Source organism: Scyliorhinus canicula, chromosome 12 (genome assembly GCF_902713615.1).
Source record: "Scyliorhinus canicula chromosome 12, sScyCan1.1, whole genome shotgun sequence".
NCBI classification, from domain to species: Eukaryota; Metazoa; Chordata; class Chondrichthyes; order Carcharhiniformes; family Scyliorhinidae; genus Scyliorhinus; species Scyliorhinus canicula.
The window spans coordinates 149800967-149817467 of record NC_052157.1 but is presented as its reverse complement, the minus strand read 5'-3'; positions in this window follow the sequence as shown (position 1 = coordinate 149817467).

Below are 16501 nucleotides of genomic sequence, written 5' to 3'. Positions count from 1 at the left end.
ACCAAGGCTGCAATGAAGTCAGTAGCTGGCGGAACAAATCTGAGTGTCAGAGGAGCAGGTTACTGCTGAGCAGGTACCTCGTGATAGCACTGTGACTACAAGAGCAGGTCAGGGATTAGGAATCATGGAACATAGAACATACAGTGCAGAAGGAGGTCATTTGGCCCATCGAGTCTGCACTGACCCAGTTAAGCCCTTACTTCCACCCTATCCCCGTAACCCAATAACTCCTCCCAACCTTTTTGGTCACTAAGGGCATATCATGGCCAATCCACCTGCACGTCTTTGGATTATGGGAGGAAACCGGAGCACCCGGAGGAAACCCACGCAGACACGGGGAGAATGTGCAGACTCCGCACAGACAGTGACCCAGCCGGGAATCGAACCTGGGTTCCGGGAGCTGTGAAGCCACAGTGCTATCCACTTGTGCTACCGTGCTGCCTAATCCTGAAATGATTAACTCACCTGACTTCCCAAAGCCTGTTCACCGTCTGGAAGGCACAAGTCAGGATGGAAAACTCTCCACTTGCCTGAGTAAGTGCAAGAAGCTGACACCATCCCGGAAAAAGCAGCCTGCTTCATTGGTACCCCATCTACAAGCATTTACTCCTCCACCACCAACGTACAGTGGTAGCAGTATCCCATACCTAAGCCTGAGAGTAGAGCCAAGGACCCGGGTGCAAACCCAGCCCCAGGTCATTGTCCATGTGGAGTTTGCATGTTCTCCCCGTGCCTGCGTGGGTTTTACCTCCACAACCTAAAGATGCGCAGGATAGAGGGATTGGCCACGCTAAATTGCCCCTCAATTTAAAAAAAAAATGAATTGGGTACTTTCAATTTATTTAAAAAACTAAGCCTGAGAGTTAAGCCTGATGTCCTCGACCCAGAGTACATCCTGTGCATTTGCCGCCCTCAGTGTTTTCTCCAAATTGTGTTCAACATGAGGGAGTACCGATTCCTCAGCTGGAGAAGGGGGCCGGGGTACATGGTAACCAGCAGAGGGTTTCCTTGACCTAAAGTGATGAGACTTCATGTGGTCCAGAGTTGATATTGAGAATTCCCAGGGAAACTCCCTCCTGCCTGTCTGTATATCACAGTACCGCCTCCTCTGGGATGGCGATGTCTGTAATGTATGATTCCGGGTGTATGACTGTGTAAGGCTGATGTTGGTTTCATTCCTTTTTGTAGAATTCATAGCGGTTTGATACAACTGAGTGGCTTGTGAGGCCATTTCAGAGGGCAGTTAAGAGCCAACCACATTGCCGTGATATCTGGAGTCGCGTGTAGGCCAGACCTGGAAAAGACGGCAGATTTCCTTCCCTAAAGAGCATGAGTGAACCAGATGGGCTTTTACAATAATCAGCAATGGTTTCATAGTCATTATTTAGCTCACTGGGCTAAATCGCTGGCTTTTAAAGCAGACCAAGCAGGCCAGCAGCACGGTTCGATTCCCGTACCAGCCTCCCCGGACAGGCGCCGGAATGTGGCGACTAGGGGCTTTTCACAGTAACTTCATTGAAGCCTACTCCTGACAATAAGCTGTTTTCATTTCATTTCATTTTTCATTGCTGAGACAAATTTTTAAAAAATATTTAGTATATCCAATTTATTTTTTTTAATGAAGGGGCAATTTAGCATGGCCAATCCACCTACCCTGCACATCTTTGGGCTGTAGGGGCGAAACACACGCAAACACGGGGAGAATGTGCAAACTCCACACGGACAGTGACCCAGAGCCGGGATCGAACCTGGGACCTCAGCGCCGTGAGGCAACAGGGCTAACCCACTGCGCCACCGTGCTGCCCCCTGAGACTATTTTTTTTTAATTCCAGATTTATTGACCAGATTTAAATTCCACTAGCTGCCAAGGTGGGATTTGAAACCTGATCTGAATTACTAGTCAGGTGACATTGCCACTAAGACACTGCCTCACCTTGGGAGATGCAGACAAATTATACATCACTCTGAGGAGTGGGATAAATTTGGTAGTTCTTTCAAAGCACCAGCAGCGGTGTGATGGGCTGAATGGACACCTCTGTGCTGTGCAATTCAGGGCATTCTTCATCTCTCCTTAATAAGATATGCTATATAAGGTATACTAACAGGATAGAAAAGGTAAAACCAAAAGAACGTTTGCAGAAACGCCTAGCGGGCACAGGGCTCAGATTGTGAAAGGCAAATTTAGGGGAAATGAGAATGAATTTTTCGACATAAGCGAGGGAAGCATGCCCCAGGATGGCGGACGTACCTACAAACCAGCTAATGAAAAGATGAGGGTTAGTGTTCTGGAAGGCTGGGATCAAACTCGCTATCTGAGAGCTATATGTACAACTGGGCTCCAGCCAGAGTCAGCACCTTCAGGAGAGCAGGAAAGGACAGAATAATCCTGTTTTCAGACAAATCAATGCTCACATCATTAATGTCTTCATTGCTAGATAGTAACGGGAGGAAGGAAAATGGTGGGAGGGTATGGTGGGTGCGGACAGAGATTCTGCATTTACTCTTGGTCCCCTGTAGTTCCTACAACTGTTGCTATTTTTTGTGATGTGGAGATGCCGGCGTTGGACTGGGGTGAGCACAGTAAGAAGTCTTACAACACCAGGTTAAAGTCCAACAGGTTTGTTTCAAACACGAGCTTTCGGAGCACGGCTCCTTCTTCAGGTGAATGGAAAGGCTTGTTCCAGAAATGTTTATATAGACACAGTCAGAGATGCCCCGGAATGCGAGCACCTGCAGGCAATCAAATCATCAAAGATGCAGAGAGAGAGGTAACTCCAGGTTAAAGAGGTGTGAATTGTCCCAAGCCAGTTCAGTCGGTAGGCCTCTGCAAGTCCAGGCTTGTTGGTGGGGGCCGAATGTAATGCGACATGAATCCCAGATCCCGGTTGAGTCCGCATTCATGCGTGCGGAACTTAGCTATAAGTTTTTGCTCAGCAATTTTGCGTTGTCGCGTCTCCTGAAGGCCTCCTTGTAGAATGCTGACCCGGAGATCAGAGGCTGAATGTCCTTGACTGCTGAAGTGTTCCCCAACTGGAAGGGAACAGTCCTGCCTGTTGATAGTCGCACGATGCCCGTTTATTCGTTGTCGCAGTGTCTGCATGGTCTCGCCAATGTACCACGCTTCGGGACATCCTTTCCTGCAGCGTATGAGGTAGACTACATTGGTCGAGTCGCACGAGTATGCGCCGCGTACCTGGTGGGTGGTGTTTCCACGTGTAATGGTGGTGTCCATGTCGATGATCTGGCATGTCTTGCAGAGATTACCCTGGCAGGGTTTTGTGGTGTTGTGGTTGCTGTTCTGAAGGCTGGGTAATTTGCTGCAAACAATGGTTTGTTTGAGGTTGCGCGGTTGTTTGAAGGCCAGTAGTGGGGGTGTGGGGATGACCTTGGCAAGATGTCCATCCTCGCTGATGATGTGTTGGAGGCTGCGAAGAAGATGTCGTAGTTTCTCCGCCCCAGGAAAGTACTGGACGACGAAGGGTACTCTGTCAGTGGTGTCCCGTGTTTGTCTTCTGAGGAGGTCGGTGCGGTTTTTTGCTGTGGCGCGGTGGAACTGTCGATCAATGAGTCGAGCGCCATATCCCGTTCGTACGAGGGCATCTTTCAGCATCTGTAGGTGTCTGTTGCGCTCCTCCTTGTCTGAGCAGATCCTGTGTATACGGAGGGCTTGTCCATAGGGGATGGCTTCTTTAATGTGTTTCGGGTGAAAGCTGGAGAAGTGGAGCATCGTGAGATTATCTGTGGGCTTGCGGTAAAGTGAGGTGCTGAGGTGACCGTCCTTGATGGAGACGAGTGTGTCCAAGAATGGAACTGAATTTGGAGAATAGTCCATGGTGAGTTTGATGGTGGGATGGAACTTATTGATGTCATCGTGTAGTCGTTTCAGTGATGTCTCGCCGTGGGTCCAAAGGAAAAAAATGTCATCGATGTATCTGGTGTATAGCATCGGTTGAAAGTCCTGTGTGGTGAGGAAGTCCTGTTCAAACTTGTGCATGAAGATGTTGGCATATTGAGGTGCAAATTTGGTCCCCATGGCTGTTCCGTGCGTCTGGATGAAGAATTTGTTGTCGAAGGTGAAGACGTTGTGGTCTAGAATGAAACGGATGAGTTGCAGAATTGCGTCTGGAGATTGGCAGTTGTCGGTGTTGAGGACTGAGGCTGTTGCAGCAATGCCGTCGTCATGGGGGATGCTGGTGTAGAGTGCCGAGACATCCATTGTGACGAGGAATGTTCCTGGTTCAACTGGTCCATGGGTGCTGAGTTTCTGTAGGAAGTCCGTCGTGTCGCGACAGAAGCTGGGTGTACCTTGTACGATGGGTTTCAAGATGCCCTCGATGTGGCCAGAGAGGTTCTCACACAGGGTCCCATTGCCTGAAACGATAGGACGGCCTGGTGTGTTGGCCTTGTGTATTTTCGGGAGGCAGTAGAGATCTCCAATGCGGGGATTACGTGGGATGAGAGCACGTAGGGTGTTCTGAAGGTCTGGATCTAAGGTCTTGATCAGTCTGCTGAGTTGGCGGATGTGTTCCTTGGTTGGATCTGCGGGTAACTGCCTGTAGTGTTCCTGGTTGTCGAGTTGTCGGTATACTTCTTTGCAGTAGTCTGTTCTGTTCAGTATGACGGTGGCCCCTCCTTTGTCTGCTGGTTTGATGACGATGTTGCGGTTGGTCTTGAGAGTGCGGATGGCGTTGCGTTGTGCTTGGGTGACGTTTGAGGCTGCCTTGTGATTGCGAGTGATGAATCTGGCATTGACACGACTTCTGACGGCTTGAGCATACATGTCGAGTCTAGGGCAGCGGCCTTCCGGAGGGGTCCAATTTGACTCTTTCCTTTTCGGTTGCTGCACTGCAGATCTCGCAGTCTGCTGTTCCGGTTCATTGGTCGTGTCCCTGGGTTCGCTGTCGGCCTCTTGGGGTCTGTGGAAGAATTCCCGGAGCCTCATTCGCCTGATGATTCCTCCGTATCTGCCGCGAGACTGATGGGGTCCATTTTGGTGGTGGTGCAGAAATTGAGCCCTCTGCTGAGGACTTCGATTTCGTCTGGTTGAAGGGTGTAGTCTGACAAGTTGACAATGGATTTCCCTGTATTGTTTTCGACTGTTGTACCGGGAGAAGCTTGATTGCTGCTGGTGGTGATGCCAAGTTTCTCAAGCTTCCTGTTCTTGGTGTGCATGTAGGTGGCATAGTATTGCTGTCTCATCTGTTTGGCGGTGTTCCGCAGCTGGTCTGCTGTGTCCTGAGCGCAAGTTGAGAATATGGCCTCTCTCTTGGTTTCCAGGTTGCGTCGACTGCTGTAGAGTTGGTGTACGAGGTGTTTGAGGAGTGTGACAGAGGTGCGGTGGCAGAGTCTTTCAGCGTAGTCTGTGTTGTAAGTCGACTTGAGTGGGTTTTTGATCTGTAGTCCTTTCGGGATCTTGTCTGCTTTTTTGCATCTTTGTAGAAACTGAATGTCAGTGTCTATATGCGCGATCTTCCTGGAGATCCTCTCCACTTTGAGCCGGCAGTTTGCGGTGTCAATGGTAGCCATGATGTGGAGATGCCGGCGTTGGACTGGGGTGAGCACAGTAAGAAGTCTTACAACACCAGGTTAAAGTCCAACAGGTTTGTTTCAAACACGAGCTTTCGGAGCACGGCTCCTTCTTCAGGTGAATGGAAAGGCTTGTTCCAGAAATGTTTATATAGACACAGTCAGAGATGCCCCGGAATGCGAGCACCTGCAGGCAATCAAATCATCAAAGATGCAGAGAGAGAGGTAACTCCAGGTTAAAGAGGTGTGAATTGTCCCAAGCCAGTTCAGTCGGTAGGCCTCTGCAAGTCCAGGCTTGTTGGTGGGGCCGAATGTAATGCGACATGAATCCCAGATCCCGGTTGAGTCCGCATTCATGCGTGCGGAACTTAGCTATAAGTTTTTGCTCAGCAATTTTGCGTTGTCGCGTCTCCTGAAGGCCTCCTTGTAGAATGCTGACCCGGAGATCAGAGGCTGAATGTCCTTGACTGCTGAAGTGTTCCCCAACTGGAAGGGAACAGTCCTGCCTGTTGATAGTCGCACGATGCCCGTTTATTCGTTGTCGCAGTGTCTGCATGGTCTCGCCAATGTACCACGCTTCGGGACATCCTTTCCTGCAGCGTATGAGGTAGACTACATTGGTCGAGTCGCACGAGTATGCGCCGCGTACCTGGTGGGTGGTGTTTCCACGTGTAATGGTGGTGTCCATGTCGATGATCTGGCATGTCTTGCAGAGATTACCCTGGCAGGGTTTTGTGGTGTTGTGGTTGCTGTTCTGAAGGCTGGGTAATTTGCTGCAAACAATGGTTTGTTTGAGGTTGCGCGGTTGTTTGAAGGCCAGTAGTGGGGGTGTGAGGATGGCCTTGGCAAGATGTCCATCCTCGCTGATGATGTGTTGGAGGCTGCGAAGAAGATGTCGTAGTTTTCTCCGCCCCAGGAAAGTACTGGACGACGAAGGGTACTCTGTCAGTGGTGTCCCGTGTTTGTCTTCTGAGGAGGTCGGTGCGGTTTTTTGCTGTGGCGCGGTGGAACTGTCGATCAATGAGTCGAGCGCCATATCCCGTTCGTACGAGGGCATCTTTCAGCATCTGTAGGTGTCTGTTGCGCTCCTCCTTGTCTGAGCAGATCCTGTGTATACGGAGGGCTTGTCCATAGGGGATGGCTTCTTTAATGTGTTTCGGGTGAAAGCTGGAGAAGTGGAGCATCGTGAGATTATCTGTGGGCTTGCGGTAAAGTGAGGTGCTGAGGTGACCGTCCTTGATGGAGACGAGTGTGTCCAAGAATGGAACTGAATTTGGAGAATAGTCCATGGTGAGTTTGATGGTGGGATGGAACTTATTGATGTCATCGTGTAGTCGTTTCAGTGATGTCTCGCCGTGGGTCCAAAGGAAAAAAATGTCATCGATGTATCTGGTGTATAGCATCGGTTGAAAGTCCTGTGTGGTGAGGAAGTCCTGTTCAAACTTGTGCATGAAGATGTTGGCATATTGAGGTGCAAATTTGGTCCCCATGGCTGTTCCGTGCGTCTGGATGAAGAATTTGTTGTCGAAGGTGAAGACGTTGTGGTCTAGAATGAAACGGATGAGTTGCAGAATTGCGTCTGGAGATTGGCAGTTGTCGGTGTTGAGGACTGAGGCTGTTGCAGCAATGCCGTCGTCATGGGGGATGCTGGTGTAGAGTGCCGAGACATCCATTGTGACGAGGAATGTTCCTGGTTCAACTGGTCCATGGGTGCTGAGTTTCTGTAGGAAGTCCGTCGTGTCGCGACAGAAGCTGGGTGTACCTTGTACGATGGGTTTCAAGATGCCCTCGATGTGGCCAGAGAGGTTCTCACACAGGGTCCCATTGCCTGAAACGATAGGACGGCCTGGTGTGTTGGCCTTGTGTATTTTCGGGAGGCAGTAGAGATCTCCAATGCGGGGATTACGTGGGATGAGAGCACGTAGGGTGTTCTGAAGGTCTGGATCTAAGGTCTTGATCAGTCTGCTGAGTTGGCGGATGTGTTCCTTGGTTGGATCTGCGGGTAACTGCCTGTAGTGTTCCTGGTTGTCGAGTTGTCGGTATACTTCTTTGCAGTAGTCTGTTCTGTTCAGTATGACGGTGGCCCCTCCTTTGTCTGCTGGTTTGATGACGATGTTGCGGTTGGTCTTGAGAGTGCGGATGGCGTTGCGTTGTGCTTGGGTGACGTTTGAGGCTGCCTTGTGATTGCGAGTGATGAATCTGGCATTGACACGACTTCTGACGGCTTGAGCATACATGTCGAGTCTAGGGCAGCGGCCTTCCGGAGGGGTCCAATTTGACTCTTTCCTTTTCGGTTGCTGCACTGCAGATCTCGCAGTCTGCTGTTCCGGTTCATTGGTCGTGTCCCTGGGTTCGCTGTCGGCCTCTTGGGGTCTGTGGAAGAATTCCCGTATATGCCAGACATGCCAGATCATCGACATGGACACCACCATTACACGTGGAAACACCACCCACCAGGTACGCGGCGCATACTCGTGCGACTCGACCAATGTAGTCTACCTCATACGCTGCAGGAAAGGATGTCCCGAAGCGTGGTACATTGGCGAGACCATGCAGACACTGCGACAACGAATAAACGGGCATCGTGCGACTATCAACAGGCAGGACTGTTCCCTTCCAGTTGGGGAACACTTCAGCAGTCAAGGACATTCAGCCTCTGATCTCCGGTCAGCATTCTACAAGGAGGCCTTCAGGAGACGCGACAACGCAAAATTGCTGAGCAAAAACTTATAGCTAAGTTCCGCACAGCATGAATGCGGACTCAACCGGGATCTGGGATTCATGTCGCATTACATTCGGCCCCCACCAACAAGCCTGGACTTGCAGAGGCCTACCGACTGAACTGGCTTGGGACAATTCACACCTCTTTAACCTGGAGTTACCTCTCTCTCTGCATCTTTGATGATTTGATTGCCTGCAGGTGCTCGCATTCCGGGGCATCTCTGACTGTGTCTATATAAACATTTCTGGAACAAGCCTTTCCATTCACCTGAAGAAGGAGCCGTGCTCCGAAAGCTCGTGTTTGAAACAAACCTGTTGGACTTTAACCTGGTGTTGTAAGACTTCTTACTGTGCTCACCCCAGTCCAACGCCGGCATCTCCACATCATGGCTACCATTGACACCGCAAACTGCCGGCTCAAAGTGGAGAGGATCTCCAGGAAGATCGCGCATATAGACACTGACATTCAGTTTCTACAAGATGCAAAAAGCAGACAAGATCCCGAAAGGACTACAGATCAAAAACCCACTCAAGTCGACTTACAACACAGACTACGCTGAAAGACTCTGCCACCGCACCTCTGTCACACTCCTCAAACACCTCGTACACCAACTCTACAGCAGTCGACGCAACCTGGAAACCAAGAGAGAGGCCATATTCTCAACTTGCGCTCAGGACACAGCAGACCAGCTGCGGAACACCGCCAAACAGATGAGACAGCAATACTATGCCACCTACATGCACACCAAGAACAGGAAGCTTGAGAAACTTGGCATCACCACCAGCAGCAATCAAGCTTCTCCCGGTACAACAGTCGAAAACAATACAGGGAAATCCATTGTCAACTTGTCAGACTACACCCTTCAACCAGACGAAATCGAAGTCCTCAGCAGAGGGCTCAATTTCTGCACCACCACCAAAATGGACCCCATCAGTCTCGCGGCAGATACGGAGGAATTCATCAGGCGAATGAGGCTCCGGGAATTCTTCCACAGACCCCAAGAGGCCGACAGCGAACCCAGGGACACGACCAATGAACCGGAACAGCAGACTGCGAGATCTGCAGTGCAGCAACCGAAAAGGAAAGAGTCAAATTGGACCCCTCCGGAAGGCCGCTGCCCTAGACTCGACATGTATGCTCAAGCCGTCAGAAGTCGTGTCAATGCCAGATTCATCACTCGCAATCACAAGGCAGCCTCAAACGTCACCCAAGCACAACGCAACGCCATCCGCACTCTCAAGACCAACCGCAACATCGTCATCAAACCAGCAGACAAAGGAGGGGCCACCGTCATACTGAACAGAACAGACTACTGCAAAGAAGTATACCTACAACTCGACAACCAGGAACACTACAGGCAGTTACCCGCAGATCCAACCAAGGAACACATCCGCCAACTCAGCAGACTGATCAAGACCTTAGATCCAGACCTTCAGAACACCCTACGTGCTCTCATCCCACGTAATCCCCGCATTGGAGATCTCTACTGCCTCCCGAAAATACACAAGGCCAACACACCAGGCCGTCCTATCGTTTCAGGCAATGGGACCCTGTGTGAGAACCTCTCTGGCCACATCGAGGGCATCTTGAAACCCATCGTACAAGGTACACCCAGCTTCTGTCGCGACACGACGGACTTCCTACAGAAACTCAGCACCCATGGACCAGTTGAACCAGGAACATTCCTCGTCACAATGGATGTCTCGGCACTCTACACCAGCATCCCCCATGACGACGGCATTGCTGCAACAGCCTCAGTCCTCAACACCGACAACTGCCAATCTCCAGACGCAATTCTGCAACTCATCCGTTTCATTCTAGACCACAACGTCTTCACCTTCGACAACAAATTCTTCATCCAGACGCACGGAACAGCCATGGGGACCAAATTTGCACCTCAATATGCCAACATCTTCATGCACAAGTTTGAACAGGACTTCCTCACCACACAGGACTTTCAACCGATGCTATACACCAGATACATCGATGACATTTTTTTCCTTTGGACCCACGGCGAGACATCACTGAAACGACTACACGATGACATCAATAAGTTCCATCCCACCATCAAACTCACCATGGACTATTCTCCAAATTCAGTTCCATTCTTGGACACACTCGTCTCCATCAAGGACGGTCACCTCAGCACCTCACTTTACCGCAAGCCCACAGATAATCTCACGATGCTCCACTTCTCCAGCTTTCACCCGAAACACATTAAAGAAGCCATCCCCTATGGACAAGCCCTCCGTATACACAGGATCTGCTCAGACAAGGAGGAGCGCAACAGACACCTACAGATGCTGAAAGATGCCCTCGTACGAACGGGATATGGCGCTCGACTCATTGATCGACAGTTCCACCGCGCCACAGCAAAAAACCCGCACCGACCTCCTCAGAAGACAAACACGGGACACCACTGACAGAGTACCCTTCGTCGTCCAGTACTTTCCTGGGGCGGAGAAACTACGACATCTTCTTCGCAGCCTCCAACACATCTCAGCGAGGATGGACATCTTGCCAAGGTCATCCCCACACCCCCACTACTGGCCTTCAAACAACCGCGCAAACCTCAAACAAACCATTGTTTGCAGCAAATTACCCAGCCTTCAGAACAGCAACCACAACACCACAAAACCCTGCCAGGGTAATCTCTGCAAGACATGCCAGATCATCGACATGGACACCACCATTACACGTGGAAACACCACCCACCAGGTACGCGGCGCATACTCGTGCGACTCGACCAATGTAGTCTACCTCATACGCTGCAGGAAAGGATGTCCCGAAGCGTGGTACATTGGCGAGACCATGCAGACACTGCGACAACGAATAAACGGGCATCGTGCGACTATCAACAGGCAGGACTGTTCCCTTCCAGTTGGGGAACACTTCAGCAGTCAAGGACATTCAGCCTCTGATCTCCGGGTCAGCATTCTACAAGGAGGCCTTCAGGAGACGCGACAACGCAAAATTGCTGAGCAAAAACTTATAGCTAAGTTCCGCACGCATGAATGCGGACTCAACCGGGATCTGGGATTCATGTCGCATTACATTCGGCCCCCACCAACAAGCCTGGACTTGCAGAGGCCTACCGACTGAACTGGCTTGGGACAATTCACACCTCTTTAACCTGGAGTTACCTCTCTCTCTGCATCTTTGATGATTTGATTGCCTGCAGGTGCTCGCATTCCGGGGCATCTCTGACTGTGTCTATATAAACATTTCTGGAACAAGCCTTTCCATTCACCTGAAGAAGGAGCCGTGCTCCGAAAGCTCGTGTTTGAAACAAACCTGTTGGACTTTAACCTGGTGTTGTAAGACTTCTTACTGTGCTATTTTTTGTAAATTAAAATCAAAGTCAGAGCACGACAGAATGTCACCAGCTGGAAATCCAGACTGAACCCGTGGGTTTCAAGTACACGGTTCAGCAATTGAAGCAAGTGAAAAATCATTAGGGAGGAAGCTTCCAAATTGTATGAGGTGAAATCCTGAAGTTACTGCCTATCTCTCTGCAAAGCGACACAGGAATAAATCCTCCCTGTTTGCTGAGCATACAAAATCCCATCACAACCACCGCTGACAAATCCACTTAACATCAGCGTCCTCGCTGCTGTCCCAGGCTTGGGCCAAGAGCTGTTAAAATGATTTCGTTTCAGATCTTGCACTTGTCAGAATGTAATGGCTCATAATACAACTGGCAGATTTGAGCTTTATTGTAAGAGCGCTTTGTCAGTCTGGTTATTTTAATATGGCTTCATTCCTTGTCTTGTCAACTTAATAATACTTAGTCTTGGCAAAGAGAATATCCACTGCTATTTCAGATGACAGTCTTCAACATTTTACAATGTAAGTCTCTTTTATCGTACAAAATCCAGCCGTCAAAAAATCTGTAAGAAGTTAAACTTTAGTTTGAGATTTCCTGTAAGAATTACCTTTCAAAAGTAGAGGGCGTGAGATTCATAAATCTTTAATTTGTTGAGGTCTTCAATGTAGATGTGTCCCCTCGCATTACCCCCCCCCCCCCCCCCCCCCCCCCCCCCAACCACCACCACCAACCCCTGACCATCTTAAATGTTGTACAGCTCCTCAAAATATCCCTTTGAGCTCTGGAGTTTAATTTTATTCTTTCTGAGCAACGGTAAGCCCCCAAAAGCCCTAGTTGTCAAAGTACATTCAGAGCGATTCTTGAAGGTAGATGTTCTGCTAGATGCAGTGTGAACATCAAACTGAATGAAAGGCGAGGTTTAATTGAGGAGCTTCACTCCCAGGCGGTGTCTCCACAGACCCCTGAACAGGTACACAAGCCAGTGCCTTCAGGAAGGGAGGGAACAAAATCAGAGAGATTTTATATTGCTCCAGTGCAGGGCTGATCCAGCTAAACAGATTAAAATGCTGGATAGCCTTTAACTGTGTGGTGAAAGGGTTAATGGTGTGAAATAAAAGTCGTTGACTATCTGGGTGAGCATCTCTGGCAACTTACTCAAGACTCTAAGGTCAACATGACATATTCCCGCTGACAGAACCTGCAGACTCTTTCAAAGATTCACTTTCAAAGCTTGCTCCCAATGGCATTCTTTTCATATTCCACAATGTAGGCTTGTGATTGCTGGACTTTTCAATGCCAGGTGTACTACATTGGCTACACTTGGGGATAAATTGTCCAGCCTTTACTATCACAGGTGGTGCTGTCGCCTAAAACTACCAACTAGACCTTGAGTTCCACTTACAGCTTTTCCTCATGGAAGTTCTCCTCACCTCACCCCTCCTCAATTCCACACATTCCCAATGCCACTTCTTGCCCCCATGCCAACAATACACTGGTATGGCACTCCACCCACCAGCTATGGCCCCTCATCCCCTCTGTGCCAGGCTATGGCATCGATACCCCCAGAGTCTCTATGCTCAACAAGTGTAATTGATATAAGTGCATGAGGGGCAATGGGGGTTGGGTGAAGGGCATAGCATGACGTTGGGAGTATTAGGGGAAATTGGTGAGGATTTCTCCTTTCCCAGTCCACTCCAACCAACTCTGCCCTCATTCCTTTAAAATCACACTTATTTATGTGTAGCGCAGTTGTTACTGGCCCACGTTTCTCACTTTCAAATTAAATATTAAATTCTGGCATGTTATGGTCAGATAAAATATGACGGGTGCCTCGCCCACTACTAAAATCGCTGGCCCGCCCACAATGATTTAAAAATAATTTTAAATAATTTTAAATAATAATAATTGTTAACAAGCTAATTGGCCAAAACATTACATTGCCCTCGTCATAATACAACTGATGTGGGCAGGCAAACAGGGGTCAGAAGGCTGTTCATTGAACCACATTATTGAAACAGAGATAGAAGGAGGCAACATCATTCAGAGGGCAACCTGTGCACATCGTGGGGCACGCTCCATTAAGGATGTTACTTCCCCCTTTGGTCCTCTGCTCTTGGGCTCCAAAAGCCACCCTACACATGCCCCCTCTCCACCTCAAACCCACCCTCCCGAGGCACCCTGATCCCTCCCCGGCCAAAACCCAGTGTTTACCTGGGCCTAGATGCCATGGCTGTCTTAATTCCGAAGCCCTGGCAGCGTCCACTACTTGGCTCTGGCACTGTAGGGTCTGCTAGAGCTGTTGGCCCATCAGATTGTTGTCTGACCCTCGACTCTTCAAGGTAGCCCAGGTTTGTGTTATGACTGCGGAGCCACCTTGTTGAATACCGATCGGGGCGGCACCGACATTTCTTCACGGGAAACGAGCAAGATGCCCCTTGAGGCTCCTTGCAGATCGGGCTGCCGTTTTGTCTGCCTACTCTCATCTTTACCCCCCACTTTCAGGCCCCCCATTTTTGAGCCCCACCTCACCCCTCCCCCCCCCCCCCCCCCCAACCTTGGGGAGGCCCCTAAATACCCGCTCATTTTGCCTCTATCTGGTAAGGTCCCCCTGGGCCTCATGCCTGGCAGTGCCAACCTAGCACCCAGGCACCCTGGCAGTGCCATGCCCTGCCAGCCTGGCAATGCCACCTAGGCACTGCCAGGGTGCCAAGCTGGCAGTGTCAAGGTGCCTGGGTGCCAGAGGGAGAGCCAGGGTTCCACACTGCTCTGTCGTCAACCACCCAGAGGTCTCCTATGGCCCGGGAGAGCCTTCAGGTTTTGTTCCGACTGGTCCACGTTATTGGGCCCCATCAATGAAAATGAAAATGAAAATCGCTTATTGTCACGAGTAGGCTTCGATGAAGTTACTGTGAAAAGCCCCTAGTCGCCACATTCCAGCGCCTGTCCGGGGTCAAGGTCCGGGATCAAGGTCTCGCAGGCACGGTCATTGAGTGCCGGTGGACTAATGGCTCAATTAAATATGCTGATCTGGATCACGCCCAGTAAGGACAAGATCCAGAATGCAACATGTTGTGAAATCCCATTGAATTTCACAAGACGTTTTGAACTTGACGAATCTCACGAGAGGCCTATCGCGAGATTCAACTGCGTCATCCCAAGACCAATTCAGGCGTGCCAAGGCCTCTGAATCACACCTTACACTTCAAAAGTGCTTAATTAGCTGTAAGCTTGGTGATTGTGAAAATAACTTTTTAATTCAAGTTTTTCTTTTGTTCAACAGGTCTGTGCAAGTGTTTATGCCCCACATGAACCTCTTCCTATCTTAAATCTCACCGTATCAGTAATTACACTGATGCGGGAATACCATGAGGAGAAGGCACAAGAAGGTTGGAGGGCAAAAAAAAAATTCTTCGGCATAAAAAAGAAAGACTTGCACTTTTTACGCTAACAGAATGGTCCAAATGTTTACAGTCAATAAAGTACTTTTGAAGTGTAGTCACTGTTGACATGTAGGAAATATAGCAGTCAATTTGTGCACACAAGCTCCCACAAAACAGCAATCTGACAATGACCAGAGGATCTGTTTTTGTGATGTTGAGAGATAGAAATTGGCTAGGACACCAGGAATAACCATCCCCACCGTCCCCACACACCTCCTGCCACACCACACCCCTCCAGCCCACCCGTTCGCCAAACAGTGCTGTGAAGTTCCCTGTGTATGTAAACGGGGGAGCAAGGAGCCTCAGCTTACCATCTCAACCGAGACACAGCAACTCCGACAGTGTAGCACTCCCTCAGCACCAAACTGAAATGCCAGCCTTCATTTATTGCACTCAAATTCTGGAGTGGAACATTAATCTGGAATTTTCTGACTCAGAGGTGAGAGAGCTACCAATCAAGCCACAACTACCACACAGCCAAATAAAATTCAGTAGCACATTCCCAATACATTTCCAAAAAATAGAGGGCGAAATTCACCGACCCCCACGACGGGTCGGAGAATAGCGGGAGGGCCTTCCCGACATTTTTCCCGCCCTCCCGCTATTCTCCCCCACCCGCCCAACTCCCGACACGAATCGCTGCCGCCGTTTCTTTACGGCCAGCAGCGATTCACAGCTGTTCGATGGGCCGAAGTCCCAGCCCTTTACACTGTTTTTACGAACGGCAAACAGACCTGGTCTGGCCATTCGTAAAAACGGCGGGAACAACTCGCTTTTTATAACCATGGCACCGATTGGCACGGCAGTACCACGGCCGTGCCAAGGGTGCCATGGGCCCGCGATCGGTGGGCACCGATCGCGGGTAGCGGGCCCGATGCCCGCGCACTATTTGTCCTTCCGCCGCCCCGCAGTATCCATTCGCGGGGCGGCTGAGGGGCATCCCGGCCCGCGCATGCGCGGGTTTCGCGCAAATACGCGATGACGTCATCCGCGCATGCGCGGGTTGGAGTCTTCCAATCCGCGCATGCGCGGCTGACGTCATATGACGCGTCAGCCGGCGCTAACTCCGGCAAGCGGGCTTAACGAAATTCGTTAAGCCTGTGATGCCGGAGCTTGCGGCGTCGGGCTGCTAGCCCCGACCGGGGACCAGAATCGGTTCCCGGTCGGGAAGGGGCGCGCTGGCGTCAAACCCGCCCGGGTTTGACGCCAGCCTTACGATTTCTCCCGTTTTGGGAGAATCGCGCCCAGAGAATCTAAAATAGTCAAAATGTGGACGTACTCTCACACAGGAAGAACAGACGGTCGCCTAAATTCCCAATTCTCCGTCTTCAATATTCATCATTGCACTTTGTTCTTACACTGCACTTTCACAGAAAGACTGTTGATTTATGACTGAGGTAATAGTGCAGGAGAAATGCAAATAATCATCTTCTGAAACACAAGGTTAGAAAGTTTAATCAGTTACTTTTATCGCTTTAGACAAGG